Source organism: Leptonychotes weddellii, chromosome 3 (genome assembly GCF_054177405.1).
Source record: "Leptonychotes weddellii isolate Sample4059 chromosome 3, ASM5417740v2, whole genome shotgun sequence".
Classification (NCBI taxonomy): domain Eukaryota; kingdom Metazoa; phylum Chordata; class Mammalia; order Carnivora; family Phocidae; genus Leptonychotes; species Leptonychotes weddellii.
The window spans coordinates 165342221-165366959 of NC_138371.1; the positions used below are offsets into that span (position 1 = coordinate 165342221).

At 43.1% G+C, this 24739-nt stretch overlaps 1 long non-coding RNA gene across 2 annotated transcripts; it reads right to left on the reverse strand.

Moving 5' to 3' along the window:
• Positions 1 to 225: 225 nt before the first annotated feature.
• On the reverse strand, positions 226 to 24739 carry LOC145720699 (uncharacterized). Of its 2 annotated transcripts, XR_014143883.1 has the most exons (5): positions 24544 to 24739; positions 21034 to 21153; positions 17667 to 18578; positions 10515 to 11915; positions 226 to 2842 (listed from the first exon to the last, which is right to left on the reverse strand). It is a non-coding gene; the product is annotated as an uncharacterized LOC145720699 (long non-coding RNA). The 2 variants fall into 2 exon arrangements; XR_014143882.1 differs by lacking the exon at positions 226 to 2842 and having other exon boundaries at positions 9880 to 11915.

The following is a 24739-nucleotide window of genomic DNA, read 5'->3' on the forward strand; positions in this document are numbered from 1 at the left end:
TATAAGAGAACAAAACCTTGTGGTTAATGAGCTATAGAAGAACCATTGGTAAAGGGCAATTTAATGGTATTATATATTTGGGGAGGTAAAATGAGAATGTGAAAATCACGTTTTGTCCATAACAACTAAGAGTCTAATATGATTGAGCAAAATCAGATTTTTTTTTTCATAACAACTAAGAGTTTAATATAGTTGAGCACAGGCAAAATGAGGTTTCCCCCCAGACCCACCCCGGCTCCCACCTCCAAGAAGCTGCCCTGCTGGGAAGTCTCCGAATTCCATATCTTTTCTACCAGAACAGGAGCTCAGAGATGGAGTGGATGGGACAGGACAGCCCAGGAGGGGCCTGCACCAGAAGTGTAGACCCGCTCATGGGGCAAAGACAGATGCTGGGAGGAAGGGGATCCATGAGCAGGCAGAACATCACCTGCCAAGAGTACTGTGGCTGGCAACGGCCCGGGCAGGGATTAGCACCTCAGAAGTCCAGAAAGAAGTCAAATGCAGGTGTTGTGCAGATCACTGAGGCATGGCAACCGGGAGAGGGTCATACGCGATGATCCAAACAGACGAGCAGTAACGTCTGGCAAGTCCACCAGCTGCCGACTGGTTGAAGGAACTACTGGTTGTCAGGCTACAAAAATAAACTAAGGAGTCAACAGACCCAGGAGGGGTGCCTGGGTGGTGCAGTGGGTTAAGCTTCAGACTCTTGGTGTAGGCTGGTGGTCTCAGGGTCGTGGGATCGAGCCTGCGCTCAGCGTGGAGTCTGCGTAAGTTTCTCTCTCTCTCTCTCTCCCTCTGCCCCTCCTCCTCCCCGTACTCGCTCTCTCTAAAATAAATAAATAAATCTTTTTTAAAAAGAGAGAGAGACTGGAACTGAGTTCTAGGTAGCAGCAGGGAGCTTAGCCTCTAGAACTAGAGCCAAGTCAAGAACACCCAGCAACATGGCAGACTTGATCACGACTCACTTGATCTACTAACGGAAGCTTTTGAAATGCCCCGCAGCCAGACGCGGGGTTGGCCCCAGAGCTGAGAGGGGGGGTTTGAAGTTGTTTACTGAGCTTAGGGAAGGCATGTTAGTCCATTGAGAGGTGGGGTTGGAGGGCAGGTGTAAAGGCAGGGGATGTGGCAGGCCACGCTACGAGTAATCCCCAGGAAGAAAAACATTGATTCCTAAGAAGGGAGGGAGGTACCGTCTCTTTTAAACTTGGGACCTCTGATACGAAGGTCACCAAGCTCCCCACATGAAAATGAGAACAAAAATAATTTAATTTCTAAAAACAGAGTCTTAGGAAAATGAAGGATTGAATGAAAAAATAATTGGATCCTCCAGAGAGGGTTTCTGGGATGGGTATCTTTGGCTCTTATCTGTTTTATGTTTTTATCAATATCTTGGATCAAGACAAAAGATGCATAGTTATCCAATAAGAGAATGATAAAATTCTGGGAAGCTAACAGAAGTCTGGATATCAAATGAGGCTAAAAAAGAATCTTGACAAAATTTTGGGAAAATGTTGTCTTAAATATCCCCATGGTCTGCTCCTCTCCTAACTCCAAACAATTCCAGGGGAACCTAGAAGGTGGAAGGAGGGCCCTGGGCTCTGCCACCATTCTCTTAGAGTTGGCCCAGGGACCTCCCACACCGGGATCGGAGAGGTGCTGTGGGACCCACAGCCAAGTCCTACAATAAGATTGGAGAAGCCTTCTTGGAGAGGGCTTGGCCTGTGGAGATCTATGGACCTGTATTAGTCAGAGTTCTTCAGAGAAATGGAACCAATAAGGTGTGTGTGTGTGTGTATGTGTGTGTGCATATAGAGAAAGAGATTGATTAATTGACCGATTCATTTTAAGGAATTGGCTCACGCAACTGTGGGGTCTGGTAAATCCAAAATCTGCAGGGCAGGCCAGCAAGCTGAAGACCCTCGGGAAGAGCTGATGCTGCAGCTTGAGTCTGAAGGCAGTCTGAAGGCAGAATTTCCTCTTTCTTGAGGGACCTCAGTCTTTTGCTCTTAAGGCCTTCAGCAGATTAGATGAGGCCCACCCACGTTATAGAAGGTACTTTGCTTCACTCAAAGTCTACTTATTTTAAATGTAAATTTCACCTGAAAAATACTTTCATATCAACTTCTAGACTGGAGTTTAATCAAATGTGAGGGTACCATGGCCTAGCCAGGGTGGCACATACAATTAACTATCGTAGAACCCCAAGAGGAAGGGTAATTCTGGTCCCTTACGGCACTTTGGTAGGAACCTACTGGTCTTCCTGAATTCCAAGAAGCTGGAGGAGGAGGAAGGGAGGCAAATGTGTCTTTTATGCTAAGGCTAGAACATATAAGCCCGATTAGCTGAGAAGATGAGGGGTCAGGGAGCCCTCCGCCCTGTGTTATAACAGAGAACTAATGACACATCAGCTGCCACCCAGCAGGGCCACGGGGGCAGGCACCATCTCGTTTTCATCATTCACGGAGCGGCTTCCGTTTAAGTAAGGTGGTAGGCAGAATAATATCCCTCCAAAGACATGCACATCCTAGTCCCTGGAACCTGGGGATATACATTACCTTACATGGCAAAGGGGACTTTGCAGACGTGGTGAAGGATCTTGAGGGGGGGTGATCTCGGTTTATCCAAGTGGGTCCAATATAATCAGAAAAACCCTTATAAGAGGGAGGCAGGGGGCCAGAGCCAGAGAAGGTAACATGATCACAGAAGATGGAGGATGGGACCACAGGTCAAGGAATGCAGGCAGCTCAAGAAGCAAGAAACATGGAAATGAATTTTTCCCTAGAGCCTCCAGAAGGAATGACGTTCTGCTGACATCTTGATTTAGGACTTCTGAGCTCCTGAACTGTAAGAGAATAAATACATCTGTGTCATGTCAAGCCACATGGTAATGTGGTAATTTGCTACAGCAACAGTAAGAAGCTAATACAGTACCTTAAAGGGACTGGGTGGCCACAGGGAAACAACCATCAGAACACTCGTAATAGGGGGGCCCCTGGGTGGCTCAGTCGGGTAAGTGTCTGACTCTTGATTTCAGGTCAGGTCATGATTGCAGCATTGTGAGATGGAGCCCTGTGTCTGGCTCCATGCTCAGTGGGGAGTCTGCTTGAGATTCTCTCTCTCCCTTTCCTTCTGCCCCTCCCCCTGCTCATGCACTCTCTCTCTCAAATAAATAAGTAAATCTTTAAAAAAAAATACTAGTAATAGGTTTTAGAGAAACAAAATTGTTGGAGGAGTCAGACAAAAGCTGAATTAAAATACAGAAAGAACACATAAGAAGATTCCGCGCATCACAATGCATACACACACAGACACAAACTCTTTGGAACTAAAAACATTTTTAACTAAAATATTAAAAGCTAAAATAGTCACTGTTGGGCACCTGGGTGGCACAGTCGGTTGAGTGCTGACTTTTGGTTTCAGCTCAGGTCGTGATCTCGGGGTCATGGGATCAAGCCCCGTGTCAGGCTCTGGGCTCAGCGGGGAGTCTGCCTGAGATTCTCTCTCTCTCTCCCTCTGCGCCACCCACTCATGCTCTCTCTCTCTCAAATAAATAAATCATTCATAAATAAATAAATAAATAAATAAATGATAAAATAGTCTCTATTAAGACCCAACTTGGAAGGCAAATAGAAAAAAAGCTTAGGGGCCCCTGGGTGGCTCAGTTGGTTAAGTGTCCGACTCTTGATTTAGGCTCAGGTCATGATCTCAGGGTGGTGAGATCGAGCCCCGGGTTGGGTTCTGGGCTGGGCATGGAGCCTGCTTAAGATTCTCTCCCGCCCGCTCCTTCCCCTCCTCCACATGTGCACGCGCACGCTCTCTCTCTCTAAAAAAAAGAAAGAAAGAAAAAAGCTGGGGCGCCTGGGTGGCTCAGTCATTAAGCATCTGCCTTTGGTTCAGGTCATGATCCCAGGTCCTGGGATCGAGCCCCACATCGGGCTCCCTGCTCAGCGGGGAGTCTGCTTCTCCCTCTCCCACTCCCCCTGCTTGTGTTCCTTCTCTCACTTTGTCTCTCTCTGTCAAATAATACATAAAAACTTTAAAAAAATTTTTAAAAAAAGCTTAAAAGACAGAGAAAATCTACAAAGAAATGGAAATTGTGAGAGAGAAAAATAAACTTGAAAGACATTAACTAGGAGAAATAACATATAAATAACAGGATTCCAGAAGGATAAAAAGATAGGGATTTGCTAGAAAACAGAATCAAACCTTCTGTGTTGATGTGTTGATGAGAGTGCCCGCCCCAGGCAGCCGTGGGGAGGGAAGCAGGACGAGGCAGGCTGGAGAGAGAGTGGTCACAAAGGGGCTCATGCAGAGCTAGCTACAGCTTCATGAAAAGCACGAGTGGAAAGACTGGTCTTGCAGGATGTGTGCAGACAGGAGGTATAAACTGCTACATCTCAGAAAGGCTTCTGGAAGGAGCAAAATTTCCCCTCCGGTTCCCCTTGGTGTTCTGTCTCTCCCTGGTCAGAGGCTGGGGACTCCAGTGACACGAATGTTAGACAGTTATTGTCCCACAGGTCCCTGAAGCTCTGCACGCTTTTTTTTCAGTCTACTTTTTCCCTTTCTTGCTATCGGATCTCTGAATGCATATTTCATTGCTGATGCCCATTGTGCCTGTTATCAAAGCATCATTTGATTACATAACTGTCCTTATTTGTGCTTCAGCATTTTACAAGAAATCAGCCTTAGAGAAATGAGTCACAGACCAAATATACAAATGATCAAACAGCCAATGTCTAAATAAATAAACTAGTAGATTAAAAATTAAAGCTGACCACACTAGGAGACCAGCGATAAAATATCCATCATTAAAAGTGTGGCCCTTACTGATCTGATTAACACAACTCATTAAAGTATTAAGAGGAGTAGGAAGCAAACTTACAAGTAACAGATTGATGTTTCAAAAAGAAATTTGGAAAAAAATCAGTGTTTATTGTTGTTTTATTTTCTAGAGCATTTTCAAAGGAAGAGAATAGATTTGGTAAACTGTAACATATAAAAAATCTCCAAGAGGGACACCTGGGTGGCTCAGTCGGTTAAGCATCTGCCTTTGGCTCGGGTCATGGTCCCAGGGTCCTGGGATCGAGCCCCGTATCGGGCTCCCTGCTCGGTGGGAAGCCTGCTTCTCCCTCTCCCACTCCCCCTGCTTGTGTTCCCTCTCTTGCTGCTTTTCTGGCCCAATACGAACAGGTGGGTGGAGGAAGAGGGGAAATGAAGAAGTGCCATGGAGTGTAGTAAGACAGGAGAGCTATTTAATGTAAGTCTTGCATTTTAAAAATTGCTGTGTGACCCTCTGGTCTCATAGCCAAAGCAGGGAAGTGGAATTCTGTGACAGGAAAGAGAAAAATCAGCACTGTGAATGAACAATATGGATTTGAGTCAAGTAGATTTTAACCAATTTACAAATTCATTGGAAAATTCTATGGGGAGGAGATACGGAGGACCAGGTGAGAAGGAACAAATTTTGTTTGTTTTCCAGAAAACCGTCAACTCTAATTCTCATCCAGGAGTCAGGCCGGCACATAATTTTCAAACCTTAGAGTATGTGGGACACCAAAGGCTCTTGAGTGTAGAGTGCGGGGCGGGGAGGAGCAGAGAAGTGGCAACAAATAGACCAGCCCAATGAGTGGAGAAATTAGATATGTCGGGGAGGATAGGATGTGTGCAAAATGGCGCACACCTGCGGGTGTGTGTGTGTGTGTGTGTGTGTGTAGGTATGTACGTGAGTTTTTTTTTTTAAAGGGTTTTTTTGTTTTTTTTAAAAAGATTTTATTTATTTATTTGACAGAGGGAGATACAGCGAGAACAGGAACACAAGCAGGGGGAGTGGGAGAGGGAGAAGCAGACCTCCTGCTGAGCAGGGAGCCCGATGCGGGGCTCGATCCCAGGACCCTGGGATCATGACCTGAGCCGAAGGCAGACGCTTAACGACTGAGCCACCCAGGTGCCCCTACATGAGAGTTTTTGTCCAAAGGTAGAAGGCAAGATGAAGCATGGTTCCCTGGAGATCATGGAAGATTAAGAATCATTCGGGAGCATTAGTCTAAGAGTCTAAAAAATGAGAGTAGAGAAGAGGCAGCCAATAGGATACCAGCTCCAAAATAAAATAGAACGCAGATCTCAACCCTCTGGCTAAAATTTGAGGGATGGTTCCCCTCAAGGTTCCCGACACTGGGGAACACATCTGCTAAACCCGTATTTGAGACATATGCTCTGATGTGAATGTCTGAAAATGGATTTAGCCCAGAAAATCCAGGAACCAGGGCTGTATCGGGAGGGTTTTCCCCCTCTGCACTGTCGACATTTGGGGCAGAACGAGTCTGTCGTGGGAAGGGCTGTCCTGTGCATCATAGGATGTTCAGAGGCTTCCCTGGGTCCCCCCCATGAGATGCCGGGAGCACCATCCTCCCAGGCGTGAGGGACAAACTGCCCAGGTTGAGAACGGCCGCTCTCTTGGTAGTGTGCGGCGGCCCCATTTCAGCACTCATCCTACTTAACCTGTGCAGCTTTAACATCGTCATCTGACCATTCCTTCCTTTTGGAAACTCTCCCTTCTCTCAGCATCACTGAGGCTTTATTCCCCCGATTCTTCTCCTCTCCACTGTCCACTCTTTGTCAGTCATCCCTCAGGTAGGTAGAGTCCTAGACTCTCTCCATGTTTTGCTGATTTCCCCCGACTCCGTGGCTGGTCCCCCACAGCACCTCACTCCTGGGCCCACAGGTGATGTTGCGAAGCTACCGCGTGAGCACCGGCTGGGTCCCTGGAACAATGACACCCACTACATAGCCATCGTGCAAATCAACTTCTTTGTCCCTGAACCTGCTTCTGAACTTCATACACACGCTTCTGAATTCCTGCTCGGACTCTCCCTCTGGGTATCCCTCTGGTGCCTGAAGATAAAAATGTTCAGAGATGACTTCTCTCTGCTCCCAGAATGGGTTTCCGATTTTCATTGATGGGATCTTCAACTTGACTGTCTCTGGGGTTAGAAAGCTCTGAAATAGCTTTGCCTTCTCTCCCTAAACAGGCACTTGGTTGTTGATTCTGGATCATTCTCTCGGCCCTAAGTCCATTTGACTCTACCTCTGCAGTGTCTCTAATATCAGGGTCCCCCTTCCACACCACCAACACTGGTCAGACCCTCTTCTCTCTCAACTGGATACCTTCTCTCCACCTGCCTCCATTTCCCCATCTACTTACATGTTTTCATAGTGCTTACATTTTAAAAAGAGGAAAATATGGGGGCGCCTGGGTGGCTCAGTCAGTTAAGCATCTGCCTTCAGCTCAGGTCATGATCTTGGGGTCCTGGGATCGAGCCGTGTGTTGGGCTCTCCATGTTCAGAAGGGGAGTCTCCTTCTCCCTCTCCCTCTGCCCCTGCTCATGTGCTCTCTCTCTCTCGCTCACTCTCTCTCTCAAAATAAATAAATAAAATCTTTTAAAAAAGAGGAAAATATGCATGAAGCAGATGCTAAACCTAGCGTTAATTCTAGCAACAGTTAATATTCCCTGGATACATGAAGGGAAATAGATGGCTGAAGATATTTCACCCATCTCAGTAAGAGGTGCATTTTCAATTAATTTTTTCCAATATTTTGTTACAAAAATCTTCAAACATATAGAAAAGTTGAAAGAATTTTGCAGTAAACGTACATATACCCATTGCCTCGATTCTAGAATTATTTTGCTCTATCCATCTGTCCTTCCCTCTATCCATTTATCAATCCAGGTATGTTTCAAAGTAAATTGCAGGCATCAGTAAATTCTCACCCGAAATACTTCGGCATACATGTCATTGGTTAGAATTCAACATTTGTTGCCAGTCGTTTCCTTTTTTTTTTTTTTTGAGGAAATAAACATACAATGAGATGCTCAGATCTTAAGGGAACAATTCTGTGGGTTTCGACAAACGTATACACATGTGTCACTCAAATCCTGTCAAGATACAGAGCATTACAATCACCCAGAAATTCCCTGACATCATTTTCTTGCCCATCCCTGCCCCAAATCTGCCCCAGAGGCAACCACTGTTCTGATGCTCCTCGATGGTAGATTAGTTCTGCCTGTTTTAGAACTTCATATAAATGGGAATCATATAACATGTGCTCTTCTGTGTCTAGATTCTCTTAGAATAAGGCTTTCAAGAGGCATCTGTGTTGTTTCATGTATAAGTAGTTCGTCCCTTTCTATTCCTAAGCAAGATTTCACTGTATAAATACACTACAGTTGGTTTATCCATTCTTCTATAAATGGTCATCTAGGCTGTTTCTGGTTTTTGGCAACATTTTCAATAAAACTGTAATTATCATTTATCAAAGTCTGTAATATATTTTTGTTCTATTAATCAATTGTGGACTAAGAGTAATTATAATATCAACTCAATACAAAAGAAATTTTTATCACTTTCAATTTTATGGTGACAGAAAGTTAAATTTATATACGGGGGCGCCTGGATGACCCAGTTGGTTAAGCATTTGACTCTTAATTTCAGCTCAGGTCATGATCTTAGGGTTGTGAGACTGAGCGCCGAAGTGGGTTCCGAGCTGAGTGTGAAACCTGCTTAAGATTCTCTCTCCCTCTCCCTCTGCCCCTGCCCTCCCCTCCCCACCCCTGTGCAGTTCAATCTCTCTCTCTCAAAAATAAATAAAATAAATACATAAATAAATAAACTTATAGATTTTTATTGCAAAGCATCATGAAAGGGTGAGCAATAGAAAAACTTTCAAGCGTAAAAAATTACATTAAGGGGCACCTGGGTGGCTCAGTCAGTTAAGCATCTGACTCTTGGTTTCCACTCAGGTTGTGATCTGCCTGGGTCCTGGGATGGAGCCCCGCATCAGGCTCCACACTCAGTGCAGAGTCTGCTTCAGATTCTCTCTTCCTCTCCTTCTGCCCCGCCCTGCTTCTCTCCCCGCCACCCCCCACTCATGCTCGTGCTCTCTCTCTCTAAAATGAATAAGTAAATAAAATCTTTTTTAAAAAAATTACACTAAGGGCGCCTGGGTGGCTCAGTTGGTTAAGCGACTGCCTTCGGCTCAGGTCATGATCCTGGAGTCCCGGGATCGAGTCCCGCGTCGGGCTCTCTGCTCGGCAGGGAGTCTGCTTCTCCCTCTGACCCTCCCCCTCTCATGCTCTCTCTCTCTCATTCTCTCTCTCAAGTGAATAAATAAAATCTTTAAAAAAAAAAAAGAAAAAAAATTACACTAAGATAAACTACTAAGGAAGAGGTAGAAAAGAAATAGAAGTTTGAAGGGAAGCAAGAAACGAGAACTGTCCAACTGTAAAGATGATCTGTGTTTTTAAATGAACGATGTGATTATTAGATTGCTATGGCATTTAGATTCCATTAGGTTTATTCAAATGAGTGATGTGATGGTTTAAGACTATTTTAAGATTTTAATATTCAGTATTTTTAATATTCTAGAAATGTCAAATTTATGATGAAAACAATTAGATGTAAACATGAAATTATGTGAAGAGGCTCATAGTTTTCTCAAATTATTTTCCAAACCCTATCCAAAATACCAGGAAGAAGAACAGAAGTTTTCCCCAATGCCTGTTGCTTCTCCTGAAGGGTCCTGGATTCTAACTCATCACTCTCTGGCTCTAATTGCCATCTTTGGTTCTCACTAGGCCTTGAGAACACTACCAGTTAGGCAAAATTCATGGGTAGGTTTGGGTCATATTTTGTATCTCAGGAAACAGAAACTGAGATGAGGACTTGGACCAAACACAACCCAGATGGTCAATCAATGTGGTGTCATCAAACACTCATCTTCTTGGTCTGTGGTCAAGTGGAAATGCATTTGCATTTCAAAGCCTTGCACTGGGAAGATGGTGGATCTTCTTTCATCTCCTTTTCCCTTTTGCACCCATGTGGCCTGGAATACACTGAAAGAAATCATAGGTGTCTTTGCACTAGCTATTTTGTTTTTCCCCTGAGAAAGCTTCTTTTTGCTAGAAAGTAACATGCCTATTACAGAAAATATTGGTTAGAGAACTTTACAGGTTCCTTGTGTATTCAGTTTAGTTGTATCAGTATACACAATGTGAAAAGAGCTCATTAATTTGTGAAAAATGTAATAAAGTGATGGAAGTTGCATTAACAAAACCACTGACTGATGAATTTTTAATTTGAATATCCTGGAGCCTTACTGAAACCTGAGGGTCATGGCTGGACTCAACCAGTCAGGAAAGTTGGAGATTAATACCGTGCCCTTGCATTATGTTTTGACAATTTTTTCTTCCAGAAAATGTTCACTTTTTAGTGTTAGAATTGCAGAATACTATGGACTGAATGTGCCTGTCCAAAATTCATATGTTGACGTTCAGATGCCCAATGTGATGGCTTTAAGACGTAGGACCTTAGGGAGGTGAAGGCTCAGCCCTCAGGATTAGGATTAGTGCCCCTATAAAAGGACCCCCACCCACTCACCCAGGGCAACCCCACCCTTTCTGCCGTGCGGGGACACAGTGAGAAAACAGCCTTCTATTAACCTGGAAGAGGGTTCTCACCAGTCTCTGGATCTGCTGAGGTCTTGACCTTGAACTTTCCAGTCTCTAGAATTATGAGAAATAGTTGTTTAAGCCACCCAGTCAATTGTATTTTTGTTACAGCAGCCCACGTGGACTAAAACACAGAGTTTAGCGCATAATTATTCCTAATTATTTAAACTGTGTTTGTCCCCACCTCAATTAAAGTGTAACCTTTTTTTTTTTTTTAAGATTTTATTTTTAAGTGATCTCTAAGATCAACAGTCGCATGCTCTTCCAACTGAGCCAGCCAGGCACCCCAAGTTTAAACTTTTCGAAGGCAGAGACGGTCTAATTCTTTTCTGTTCCTCACAGTTGTGATCACTGGATTAGACACACAGCACATGCTTGATCTGGGGATGATAGTCAAAATCTTTAACAGCCAACTAATTAGAAAGAACACTGGCCCTAATGTTAGGGAGATGCCCAGCTGTGCCCAGCATTTTCATTGCTGGGTTGTAGGGAAATGCAAGGGGTTCCAGGGAGGGGACCAAAGTAGTAAGGGGAGTGGCTATTTATCCCCCAATACAGAACCATTTATGTTTTAGCAACCAATACATAGTTATACCATCTGAATATCAACCCCAAAGAGCAAACATTTTATGAAAAAACAAATTGTAAAAGCATTAACATTATCTCCTTTTAACAGAAAAGTCAGCTAAGATCCAAGATGCAAATGTATGCCCCAAAGTTACCCAAGTGGATAGCAGGACTGGACATCAGCATCCGGCTTTCTGGACTCCAGATATCACGGGTAGATAATTCGACAGGTTGGATGATGCTGTTGCTCTTCCTGGATCCCTTGGAATTCCTGTTTACCATTTTTTTCTTCCCCTCTTTGGGGGTGCTTTTGATTTCAACAAGCAACATGTGCTGTGCTTTTATGGAGAACTCCCTTGTAGTTCCTGGATCCCACTTGCCTGCAGGTGAAGTCCCTGGGGGTGGTCTGTAACCTGTGACTGGTAGGGTGCTGGTGCAGGAACTCTAGCCCCCTTGTCTAGGGTGAGCTCAGCCCCAGCCATCGTTTACAGTCCAGAGTCCCCCAGGGGCCAGGTGACATCACTGCCTGTGGAACTGAGCCAAGCACTCTGCGTCCTCTTCCGGGTCTGCTCCCCTCACCCTCCATTAATGGTCTCATAGGAGCACTTCCTACAACAGAAGTGAGTTCTTTCACAGTTCTGCAGGCCAGAAGTCTGCAGTCCAAGGAGCCAGGCAGGGTGAGGCTCCCTCAGAAGGGTCTAGGAGAGAATCTGTTCCACACCTCTCTCTTTGCTTCTGGGGTTGCTAGCAATCCTCGGCAGTCTTTGGTTCGTAAACACATCACTCCAGTCTCCACCTCTGTCTTCACATGGGGTTCTCCTGTGTCTGTGTCATCTCTTGTTCCTATAAGGACACCACTCATGTTGGATTGGGACCCTAATTAGTATGGCCTCATTTTTACTTGACTGTATCCACAAAGGCCCTGTTTCCAAATTTGGTCACATTCATGGGTCGGGGAGGCTAGTGTTTGTTTAGGGCCCTGAAGGAAGAATTAGTTTCAGGCCTCTGTCTTGGGCTTGTAGATGGCTGTCTTCTCCCTGTGTCCTTTCATACCATCTCCCCTCTGTGCATGTCTGTGTCTGGGTCCTATTTCCTCTTTTTTTAAGGATACTAGTCATATTGGATTCGGGCCCACCCTAATTTGATTATCTCTGTAAAGACCCTTTCTCCATATACTGTCACATTCTGAGGTAATAGGAATTAGGACTTCAATATAAGAATTTTGAGGGAACACAAATCAACCTATAATAGGAAGTTAGGACTTCACATATCTTGCATGGGGGGTGGGGGGAGCACAATTCAATCCTTAACACTGACCTAAAGCATTTTCTTTGTTACTTTAAGATTTCATGAGAAACAAAACAAATGAGCAAAGGGGGAAGAAGAGACAAAGAGAAACAAACCAAGAAACTGACTCTTAACTGTAGAGAACAAACTGATGGTTACCAGAGGGCAGGGGTGTGGGGGATGGGTGAAACAGATGATGGGGATGAAGGAGTGAACTTGTGATGAGCACCAGGTAATGCATAGAATTGTTGAATCACCATATTGTAAACCTGAAACAAATATTACATTGATATAAACTAATATTAACTCAAATTAAAATAAAAACAAACGATTTCATGAAGGTCAAGAATATAAACACAGGGGCACCTGGGTGGCTCAGTGGGTTAAATGTCTGCCTTCAGCTCAGGTCATGATCCCAGGGTCCTGGGATCCCTGCTCATCTGGGAGTCTGCTTCTCCCTCTCCTTCTGCCCCTCCCCCTCTGCTCGTGCTCTGTCTCTCGATTTCTCTGTCTCAAATAAATAAATAAAATCTTAAAAAAAAAAAAGAATATAAACAAAGGATCATGTGTACTATATGTATAACCCAGCTGTCATATTTCCCAATTGTTATTCAAGTGTCTTAAAATACGATATTTTTATTTTTCTGAATCACTGACCATAAAATCAGAAACAGTATCATGGCTTTATTTATGGGACTTAAGAATTTACAACACTTGTGTTTTTATTTCCTATGGTCAAGTTAGATGCTTTTTTCTGATAAGTATTTGTTTTGAATTGGAAATTATGTACCCTTAAGTGTTGTTTTGTGTGAAACAAATGAGTCATTAATAACACAATAAATAAACTGTACAGTGGTTAAGAATGTGGGCTCTGGTGTCAGGCTGCGTAAGTTTCCATCGGCTCTGTAACTTCCTAGCTCTGTGACCTTAGGGAAGTTAATTCATCTCTCTGAGCTTTCCTTCCTTATCTATAACAGGGAGATGAAAACAGTACTATAATTTTGAAGCATTTCACACAGTATTGCTCACAGTAAACACTATTAATTTAGCTATTATTTTGTCTGAAGTATTAGTTTATATGTAGTAATTCTGAAAACAGAAAGACATAATAGAAGTGAAATTTCTTATTATTTCTTTAAGTAAAATCTCACACTTTTCCAGAAAACATTGCTAATGCTTTCCTTTAAAATAACAAGATAAAACTTGTTTTTTCTCTTTATCTTTCAGAATTTAACTTTATATTACCAAAATAAAATTATCATTTAAACTTTTATGGGAAAAAAATTTTAAATGATACATTATGGTTTTTTGAAAAATAGGTAATCCTCTAATGTAGTATAAATTCGAATGTCATAAAGGAAATATAGTAAAAAGCAAGTCTCCTCTTCCTTACCCCTAATTCTCTGATCATATTTCCAGAGGCAACCACTGTTACCACTGTCTTGTATATTCTTCCAGAAACAGTCAATACATATGCAAGAAAATATGTATATTTCCACACCCATATTTTAAGACATGATAGCATATTATGTATGCTCTTCTGCATCTTGCTTTTTACAATTTAATAATACTTCTAGGAAATTTTCTCTTACCAATACCAAGTCATTTTGTTTTATTCTTTTTCACAGCTGCATAGAATTTCACTCCATGGATAGACCACAACTTATTTAACTAGTTCCCTACCAGTGGGCATTTGGCTGGGTTTTTTTGTTCCTTCAATATGTATTTGCATTTATATTGTGCAAATATATCTGTAAAATAAAATTCTAGATGTAGCATTGCCAGGTCAAAAAAAAGTAAATGCATGTGACAATCTGCTATCACTTTTTAAATTGTCCTCCAAAGAGAATGGGCCAATTTACCCTCCCACCACCATCAGTTCCTCCATCAGCCTCAGGGCATTATTAAATTTTGTGAATTTTTCCAATCTTATAAGTATCAACAGGATCTCATTAAACTTTGAATTTCATTTTTCTTGTTAGGGTGTGACTGAGCATCTTATCATTTATTTATGAATTATTTATATTTCCTTTATTACAAAGTGCTCAAATAATTTGCCCATTTTTCTATTTAAATATTTACTTTTAAATAATGAACTGTATTTTAAAATAATAGTAATAGGGGCACCTGGGTGGCTCAGATGGTTAAGCATCTGCCTTCGGCTCAGGTCATGATCTCAGGGTCCTGGGATCGAGTCCCATATCGGGCTCCCTGCTCCTTGGGAGCCTGCTTCTCCCTCTGCCTCTCATGAATAAATAAATAAAATCTTAAAAAAAAAAAATAATAATAATAAACTCTATTAACTATATATTAAGGAATCTAAACTTGGTTTTGTGGAGGGGGGAGAGGGATTTTTCCTGTTTAGTCATTTGTCGTTGATTTTATTATGGTATTTTTTTGTCTTGCGGAAATTAAAAAAATATTTTTTGGTTGAATCTATGAATAAGGTAGAAGACTATTGCAGTTGTACAAGTAGAAGGGCCAGCTGGCTTGGGCTGGAGTGATGTTGGTGGATGTGGTGATGAGTGGTAGGTTTGAGAATGTAGGGATTGTGAGGCTAGAGCTTGGCTGATATAGCAAACATGGCAGGGAGGGTGGAGTGGGGTGGGTATGGTGAGGGAAAGAGATGTTGACTCTGAGGCTTTGGCCTGAATAACTAGATGGACAGTGATGCCACATACTGAGATGGACAAAATTTTAGAGGGAGCAAGTCTCTAACCTGTTTTGGAAACATGCTTCTACATGCCTGGTTTCGTAACGTGATATACATTCAGGTCTTGTCCGTTCATTGTCTTTTGAGGTTCTTCCCATCAAAGTGAAATGCTGAGTCAAACTCTATACTTGGCATGTCTGAAACAGTCATTACGACTCCGCATATTTTCACAGGTAGTGACTTAGAGACCAAGAGTGCAAACATAACACTTGCAATGTCATCACCTCACCCAGCGACTGCTTGTCCTCTCTGCTGGGGACTTCAGCACTCACTATGCAATCCCTGGAGAAACATCTCTGTGTCTAGGATTGATTTAAATGAGATTGACTAGTTTTCCCTGAATCCACAGGTATTTAACCAACAAGTCAAGTCACTTTAGCAACTTGGCTGGTAACCCAATAGCAAAAAAAAATCAGACTGGTTTGTACATGTCCAGAGGGCCATAGTCTGTGAGCTCAGTTGGTGGGGGCAGGGGAGAGGGCTGGTTTTTTTCAGAGACTTTGAAAACATAATTCCACACAGATGATTAACACCTCTATGCCACATGATGGGTGTTGGCATACAATGGAAAGAAAATGTTATTGAGAGGAAGAAAACAATGTTATATAGAATGACCTCCTCTTGGAATTTAAGCCAATCTCTGAGAGCTTTTTAATCTGTCTTTTTTCATGCATCCCTTTGACAGTAAAATTAGTGCACAGCATTATTGGACATGAGGAACAGCAGCTGCCAACTAAGAGCTGGGTTCAATGATGAAGGTAAATTACCAACTCTGCCTGGTCCCTGGTTGTTCTCATGAAGCCTATTTTACTTCCTGATATGCTGATCAAATATGCTGGTATTTGAAGTGAGACCAAGTATGACAGTAGCCATGTGACTACACAGTGATGAACAGGAGCAGCAAGCCCTACTTCAGGCAGACCAAGCAAGGGATCCCCTGAAGGTTGCAATTCAGGTGAGATGGGGAATGGGGACCACAGATGGCTGAGACCTCAGCTCATTATCTGATTGCAACTGCATGAAAGCCCTTATGTGAGAACTTTCAGCTGAGCTCAGTCAAACCACAGGACAGTGGATGGCTCACTATGCAGCAATAATGACGGACACATCTGCCATGCGGGTGATATAGGGGGTCAGAGAAAGTGGCAAACTCATGGAGAGCATAAGACTCTCCAGAAGACAGGAGTACGTATGCAGTCGAGATGGGGAGAAAGGACATTTACATAAAAGAGTAAGAGAGAGTTCAAGGTAGCACATGACTCCTAAATATAGGTGTTCAGGGCCCAAAGAAATAAGTGAAAGCTGGGAGTCTTCATGGAGGAGGGGGGACTAGAAGTGGGAATGAAAAGACAGGGGAGTACACCCAGGCAGAGAAGCAGCCTGAGGAGGAGAGCATGGATATAGGTTTTTAGAAATGGGCCTAATGCTCAAAGATTAAATAGACGGACTTGGCTGGAACACAGAATTTATGTGCATGTACAACAGGTGATGACGTTGGAGATGGACCTTGATTAATAGGCTAACTGCCTATCAAGAGAAAGATTAGGGCAAGAGTTTTAGATTGAAGAGCCTCAAAGTTTAGGGTAAGAGATTTATTTATTTACCGATTTATTTATTTATTTATGAGATAGGGGAAGGGCAGAAGGAGAGAGAGAATTTCAAGCCGACTCCCTGCTGAGCCCAGAGTCAACACAGGGCTCGATCTCACAACCCTGAGATCATGACCTGAGCCAAAATCAAGAGTCAGATGCTTAACCAACTAAGCCTCCCAGGTGCCCCAGGACAAGAGTTTTAGATGAAGAGCTTCTGTGTTTAGGTGAGAGGGGAAACCAAGGAAGTGAAGGTCTCTGAGGAAAACAGTCCCCCAAAAACTTTTGTTTGTGAGGAGACTATAATCCTTTAAATTGATCAATTATTTAAAAACAAACAAACAAAAAGAATCCAATTTCCTCACAAGCAACTCCACATTGAGTAGGAAAAGGAAGGAGAGCCATTCAAAGGAAGAAAAACCACTTAAGATTATCCTTGTTAAAGAGAATCGCAATAAATCTTGAGTGGTTTAATCCTAACCAAGGAGAAAATTGGGGGTCAAAAGGACTCTAACTGGAGCTGAGATCACCAATACCAGATAGGGAGGATAGGGCCATCCTAGTTATTTCACTTACTGTTGAAACCAGTGTTGGGAAGGATGCACAAATACACCAGGTGTAGGGTTTTACAAAGGTGTCACAGGGTCAGTACTCTAGAAGAAGATATGAGATGGAGTTCGGGGGACAAGATATTTATGACACCTGTTCAGAGGAGAAAAAATCGGGTCAGGCAGAAAGGAAGGAAGAAGTTGAAATGCAGTGTAGACCCATCAAAACCTTGGCGTTGGCCAACCAGACAGGTGGCTCTGGAGTGAATGCTGCCCATTAGAGTTGTCTTGCATTGAGTTGAAATGACTGGGCCTTCATTACTCATCACTGGCTGTAAGCTGCCCAGGAAGTGCATGACCCCAAGTGAGGTGAGGTGACCCTCTGCATTGGAGACAGACTCTAATAGAACAGAGTCAGCTGCTTGCTGACTCTGCTTCCCACATCTGGGAATCTTACCCTAAACTTTGAAGCTCTTCAATCTAAAATTCCTTGAAGTGGTGGAAGGAGGATCTGACTCTCCATATCTAGCACAAAGGGGTAACCAAGCTCAAAGTCACATTGATGAGAATATACTTCTCTTTTATGAACCTAATAAAGTTAGTAATGTTGTGGGATCACTGAGTGCGACAGTCAAGAATTCTTGAGACATTTCACGGTGCAATTTAATAAGTTTAAGTAGCACGGGGACAGGACCCAGGGGCGAAAGAGCCGCACTTCTGCTGTGTGAAGCTGGTGGTCTTCTGCTTAGTGCTCAAGGGCGAGGGAACAGGCATGGAGTATTAGATCATAAATGTTTCTTCAAATTTCTACTCATAAAACCACTTCCACAAGATTTCTCTGGAACTTATCGTTCAGTTTGACATTAACTATCGATGAGACGTGCAGGACATCATGAGATCCTTTAAGAATGTAGCAACCAGCACTTACTTAATCCTTATCGAAAACTATGCAGGTTATAGGTCAGCCTTTTGGGCTAAAGGTGAACATTTTTCTGCTTCTAAGACTAATGCTTACTTTGATGAGTGTGTCTGCTTATTCACTTTAAAAAAGGAAATCAAGGGCGCCTGGGTGGCTCAGATGGTTAAGCGTCTGCCTTCAGCTCAGGTCATGATCCCAGGGTCCTGGGATTGAGTCCCGCATCAGGCTCTCTGCTCCTTGGGAGCCTGCTTCTCCCTCTGCCTCTCTCTCTCTCTGTCTCTCATGAATAAATAAATAAAATCTTAAAAAAAAAGAAAAGGAAATCAATTACATTGATCATTGGTCGAAGATGGAGTTCCCAATACACGAGTCCGGAGCCCACCATCTCCATTGCTCTGCAGCCAGAATCTTCCTCCAGATGGCAAGTGGTGGGTCACTAGGCAGGCAGTCCTGAAAGAAGAGTGTGGTATAATAAAAATAAGATTTGGTCTTTGTCCCTGTTTTCTGGCACAGAGCGTCAAAAACTTTTGGAATTTCCTGAGAGCTAGGCGTGCCTTTGCTATGCTAATGATGTGACTGGGGTGGGTGTGGGAGCTAGACAGCTTCCGGATGGGGGCAGCCGCCTGGAAAACCCAATTATAGGATTAGAGGGTTAGAACTTTCAGCCCTACCCTTAATGGCTGGGAGGGGAGAGGGGCTGGTGATTGAGTTTAAGCCAATGATGTAATCAATCATGCCTGTATAATGAAACCTTGATTTAAAAAACCCTGAACACGAAGGTTTAGAAGAGCTTCCTGGATGGTGAGCAATTTATGTACCTGTTGGGTGGAATAACCCAACCCTATAGGAACAGAAGCTCCTGCACTCTGGACCCCTCCAGACTTCACCCTATATACCCCATTCATCTGGCTGTTTATTTGAATCCTTTATACCAAATGATAATTACAAGTCTAGTACTTTCCTGGGTTCTGTGAGTTGTTCCAGTGAATTATCAAACATGAGGGGGGCATTGTGAGAACCCCTGAATTTGCAGCTGAGTTGGACAGAAGTTCAAGTGGCCCCCAAGACCTCAAGCTGGTGTCTGAAGCGGGAGCAGTCTTGTAGGACTGAGCCCTTCCTAACGTGTGGGGTCTGTGCTAACGCTGGGTAGTTAGTGTCAGAAATGAATTGAACTGTAGGACACTCAGTTGGTGTTGGGAAACTGAAAGGGTCAGAGGAAGAGAGAGGTGAGGTAGATCACGAGGCAGGGAGACCTGAGTGGGGCACCATCGTTCTGAAGTCCTATGCTTGTAAGGCAATGAAGGGGAAGGAGTCATTTTGAGGAAGTCCTACACTTACTACTTAGGTGGGAGGTCTGCCCACACATCCAGTGTCCTCCGGCTCCTGGCGCTAAGTCAGGAGGTAATCAGGAAAGGAATAGAAACTGCTTCCTGGCTGTCTTGAGGGGAAGAGGGAATGAATTTATTTTTTTTTATTTTTTATTTTTTTTAGATTTTATTTATTTATTCATGAGAGACAGAGAGAGAGAGGCAGAGGGAGAAGCAGTCTCCCAAGGAGCAGGGAGCCCGATGTGGGACTCGATCCCAGGACCCTGGGATCATGACCTGAGCCGAAGGCAGACGCTTAACCATCTGAGCCACCCAGGCGCCCCAAGAGGGAATGAATTTAGGCAGAGATGAGGTCGAAGAGGAATTAAGTCTCCTCAGTCTGTGGATTTGCTTTCCTATATGGACCCCCTTTGGATGGGCATACCTTTCCTGCTCTCAAAGTACATGGGTTGGGTGGGGCTGACCTCACCACCAGGCTCCTGACTGAAGCCAATGATTGGTTCAGAGCTGGGCCACTACCTAGGCCCGGGGAATCAGAATCAGGAAGCATCAGGCCAGGAGTTTTGCTAGCACTACTGGGGGAAACATGCTCTTCTTCCCTGGGCTTGCTAAGTTAGTAAGACACAAGCCTGAAATTGTGGGTGTCTTGACTCCAGTTGAGGTAAGCTTAACCTACTGAAGAGCAAAACCAACACAGAGAAAAGTGGAGTGGACAGTTCAATTGGTGCGTGTGTGAGAGACAAAGAGGGAGAGACAGAGACACAAAGAAGCACAGAGAGACATGGCTGACATTATCTCTGCAAGGGTTTGTGTGAGGGTAGGTTGTCTTGGGAAGTGATCCCCAGGCAAGAGCAAGCAGCTAAGAAGAGAGAAATCAGGGAGAAGGCAGAACCAACTGGAAGATGTTTTATTGGTCACATTAGTGACCAACTGAGGCTGGATCCCGCTGAGACCTTCTAAGGAGCCATATTGAGCACCTGAGAGTCATTTATAAGGGGGAAGCGTTTATCCAAGGCTCCTGTTTCCCATTGGATCAAGGGATGTCCCATGAGGTACTAACTTCTCTTCCCCAGCTTTCTAAGGATTCTCCAGGAAACAGAAACAACAGGAGCTAGCTAGCTAGCTGGACGATAGACAGATTTATTTTAAGGAGCTGGCTCACGTGATTGTGGAGACTTAGCAAATCTGAAAGCTGGTGCGGTAGGCTGGCAGGCTGGAGACTCGGGAAGAGTTGTGGTATAAATCTACAGGACCACCAGCGGGCAGAATTCCTTCTTGTGGGGAGGAGAGTCTGTCTTTTTCCCTTGAAAGCTTCAGCTGATTGGATGCTTTACTCAAAGTCCACTGATTTAAATGTTCATCGCATCAAACAGCACCTTCCCAGAAACCTTCGGAATAATGTTTGATCAAGTATCGGGGACTACTGTGTCCCACCAAACTGACATAGAAAATGACCGCTGGCGCCCCCCTCCCCCCATACTTCCAGGTTGCACATACGTGAGTGCCAAGGAGACATTTTCAGGGCAGAAAAGGAGAAGCGCTGGGAGGAGCTGCGGCAGGGGGCTGCCAGTTCTCACCTGAGGGAGGCCAGGTGGTTTCTGTTGCAATGGTTGCAGGGGTCAAAGGGCAGCTGAGATGTCAGGCCAAGCTCATGAGGTATCATGAGATAACCACATAGTAGACTTCCTTTTTCAACACTGAAGGGAAAAAAAAAAAAAGGTGTTTGAACCAAAATAAATAGCTCCCTTTGTCTACATTTACATTTAGAAACTAAAAGGAAGCCCGTATGCCAACAATTGTTACATAAAATAAAGGAAATATCTGTGCATTTTCTGATGACATTTTTGAGGCCAACTAAAAACCAATCATTCATTTTTAGTAAAACTGGACTACCTCTAAAAAAAAAACCACTGAAATTTTTAACCAGTTAGCTTTAGTCATTTGATTTGATGTGGGGAAAAAAAAAAATGTGTTCCCCTCAGCAAATATTCTCCTAAATTGATAGGGATGGGAAAAAACAAAACCAAAACCTTTTACTTTCACAATCAAAAAGCATAATCTTCTTTCCTAGAGATTGGGGAAATCCCAGAATTCTTGGGATATCTCCCCTATGACCAGGGAGTGAAACTTTTCTAGAAACTCTAAGTGGTGCTAGCCTATGTTGATGAAGCTTTGGTACACATACAGGTCAAATAATCCCTCATCTGCAATCTTTTTTTGAGGGATGGAGGGGATTTAAAAAAAAAAAAAAGATTTTATTTATTTATTAGAGAGAGAGCGTGCGCTGGAGAAGGGGCAGAGGGAGAGAGAATATCCAAGCAGACTCCTGCTGAGCATGGAGCCCGATGTGGGGCTTGATCCCATGACCCATGAGATCAGGACCTGAGCCGAAACCAAGAGCTGGATGCTCAACCAACTGAGCCACCCAGGAGCCCCAGGGTGGAGGGGATTTATTTAGTTTTTTCAATAAACTCAACCAATTTGTTTAATCAAAAATGCTTATTATATAATACATGAGTTTTTTAGTTTTTTGGGAGGGTTTTTTGTTTTTGTTTTTGTTTTAAGGAAGGAGACGATTTAAAAATATTCAGTGCTTGATTCTACTTACATGAGGTACCTAAAATAGTCAAATTCACAGAGACAGAAAATTGAATGGTGGTTGCCAGGTTGTTCCCCAGTGGGAGGGAGAAATGCAGAGTTATTGTTTAATGGGTACAGAGTTTGGGCTGATGAAAATGTCATAGGGATGGATGATGGTGATGATTGCAGAACCATCCGCCAATGTACTTACTGCCACTAAATTGTATACCTAAAAATGGTTAAAATGATAAGTTTTATGTTAAATATATTATACCACAATAAAAGAAAGAGAAACCTAGCTATAATGAGTGAGCAAGGGGAGGAAGGAGTGAGCAACCTCTTTGGCAATGACCAGACAGTGAACTTGGTGATTAGGCCTGACTGACTATAAAAATTAACAGTTTCAAGGAGTACTACCGTGGATTGCATGTTAAATATAAATCCATTTTCTGACTTGCTGACAGAATAACTAAGAATGTGATTAAGAGAATGCTTTCAAGAGCAAGAGGTCAAAAATTTGGCCTGTGCTCTATGTTAGCAATGGGAATCATAGGGCAGGAAAAGAATTCTTCTCACAGAGCAGGAATTCACTACAATTTCTCCTTAAAAGCCACTTCAAAAAATAGTGGATAATCATGATCTAATGAGAAAAAATACTGGGTTTTTTTGTTGTTATGGGCACAATCTACAAACAATCCATTTCTTTATTAATTGTCACCACTTTCCTATGTGTTATCATTTGATTAATATACACTGATTCTTTTAACTACCAATTTACTTTTTTTTTTTTAAGTAAACTCTACACCCAACATGGGGCTCGTACTCTGACCCCAAGATTAAGAGTTGCATGCTCTACCCACTGAGCCAGCCAGGTGCCCCACTACCAATGTACTTTAAATCAAAGCCTTTTTAATCAGGGAAGCCTGGGTGGCTCACTTGGTTAAGCATCTGACTCTTGATTTCAGCTCAAGTCATGATCTCAGAGTTGTGGGATCGGCCCTGCATTGGCCCTGCACTCAGCATGGATTCTGCTTGGGATTCTCTCTCTCCCTCCCCCTGCTTGTCTGCTCTCTCTCTCTCTCTCAAAATAAATAAATAAAATCTTTTTTAAAAAGCCTTTTTTAACAAAAAAATATGAAATTCCTAAACATGAGTCTACCTAAATGGGAAAGTTTATATTGTATTTGCTCTAATGATTAATTTTAATTTTGGAACTACTACATTACAAGTTAGTGAGTTATTAAGTTATACATAAAGTAGCCAAATATAAAATAGTTATAAAATAGTCAAGCAAACTGAAAATAAATATAAATATTATTTATATAGAAATATCTACATGACGATTACATGATATAATACATGAAAAGTTCTTAAGACAGACACACAGTTAAGTGTCGTAACTGAAAGTTGTTTTTTGTTGACAAATATTGATATCATTAATGTGCTTCATTTTAAGTCCATGAAACATGTAATAAATGTTTCGTGTATTTTTCCTAGGTGAAAGTCATCTTACTAGGCTGTATGGGGGAACAGAAAGTTGAAGGAGATACATACACCATTGAGAGAAACATCACTTCTTCTAGGGATAGAGAGGAAACAATGAACATAAGTAATGAAGTACTTGACAGAAGAGAGGGTCCCCAAGTGTTGTGGAGATTCAGATAGATGAGGGGAAATTTCAGAGGAAAAGGCCTTTTTCCTGGACCTTGATGGGATTTCCACCGGTGAATATGAAAGAGGGTTCATTCTCCGAGGAGGGAGGAGGGAGGGCACAGAGGCAGAGGGTGAGGAGTGAGTGCAGGAACAGAGTATCAGGTGTATTTGGAACACAAAACATGGCAGGAGAGTTCTTGGAGGTCAACCTGGAAAAGCTGATTGGGGCCAGAGCATAAACATCTCAGATTCTGAGGGAAAGGGACCCCTTGAAGGTGCATGTACATGAAAGAACATGGCTTGAAGAAGTTTTAGGATGAATGATCTACAAGCATTCTGCTTCTGCTGTGTTGAAATAAAGCAAAATGGTTAGCTTTCATTCCACAGGTGTGGGCACTAGCTCGCCTTAGGACAGAGCCAACCCTTGGTTTTCAGCCTTGAAGTCCAGTGTTTTTTGCAGGCTGGTAGTACTTTAAGAGATCTTGCCCTTACTGCTGTATCTGTATGGATCTGCAGGTGAGGTGTCCCCAGTGGCTCCTGGGTGGGATTCCTGATGGACTTCTAGAAGCAGTTAGTAGCTTAGTAGGATCCATGTCCCTCTGCTGCCCTCCAAGAGCCCAGGCTGCTGTTCTCCCAGCCCCTCCCCCCAGTCATGCAGCTCACCTCAGTATTCTGGATGGACTGAGAAAGAAGTGGGTCTCTCCACACAGCTGGGGAAGCCAAGCGTTCACTCACATACTTTCACTTTCCCCTATGGGAGAAGTTGCCAGCCAGCTGACAAGGTCTGTCTTGACACTGAGCTGTTCCACTTTGGAAGAGGAGCAATGTGGGTAAAATAAAACTGTTCCTCTTACCATCTTCATGTGTCCACTCCTGATTTTTTTCCTTCAATGATGTGCTGGAGCTTCTCTGCTAAACTCCTGGACCTCCCCAAAAGCACGCTCATCCGTGGGCAACTGTCAAAATTGGTGTTCCTTCTGGGGAAGATAGTAGAAGACTTTTCCACCACATAGCTGACATCACTCTGCAAAGAATACAGATTAATTCTGG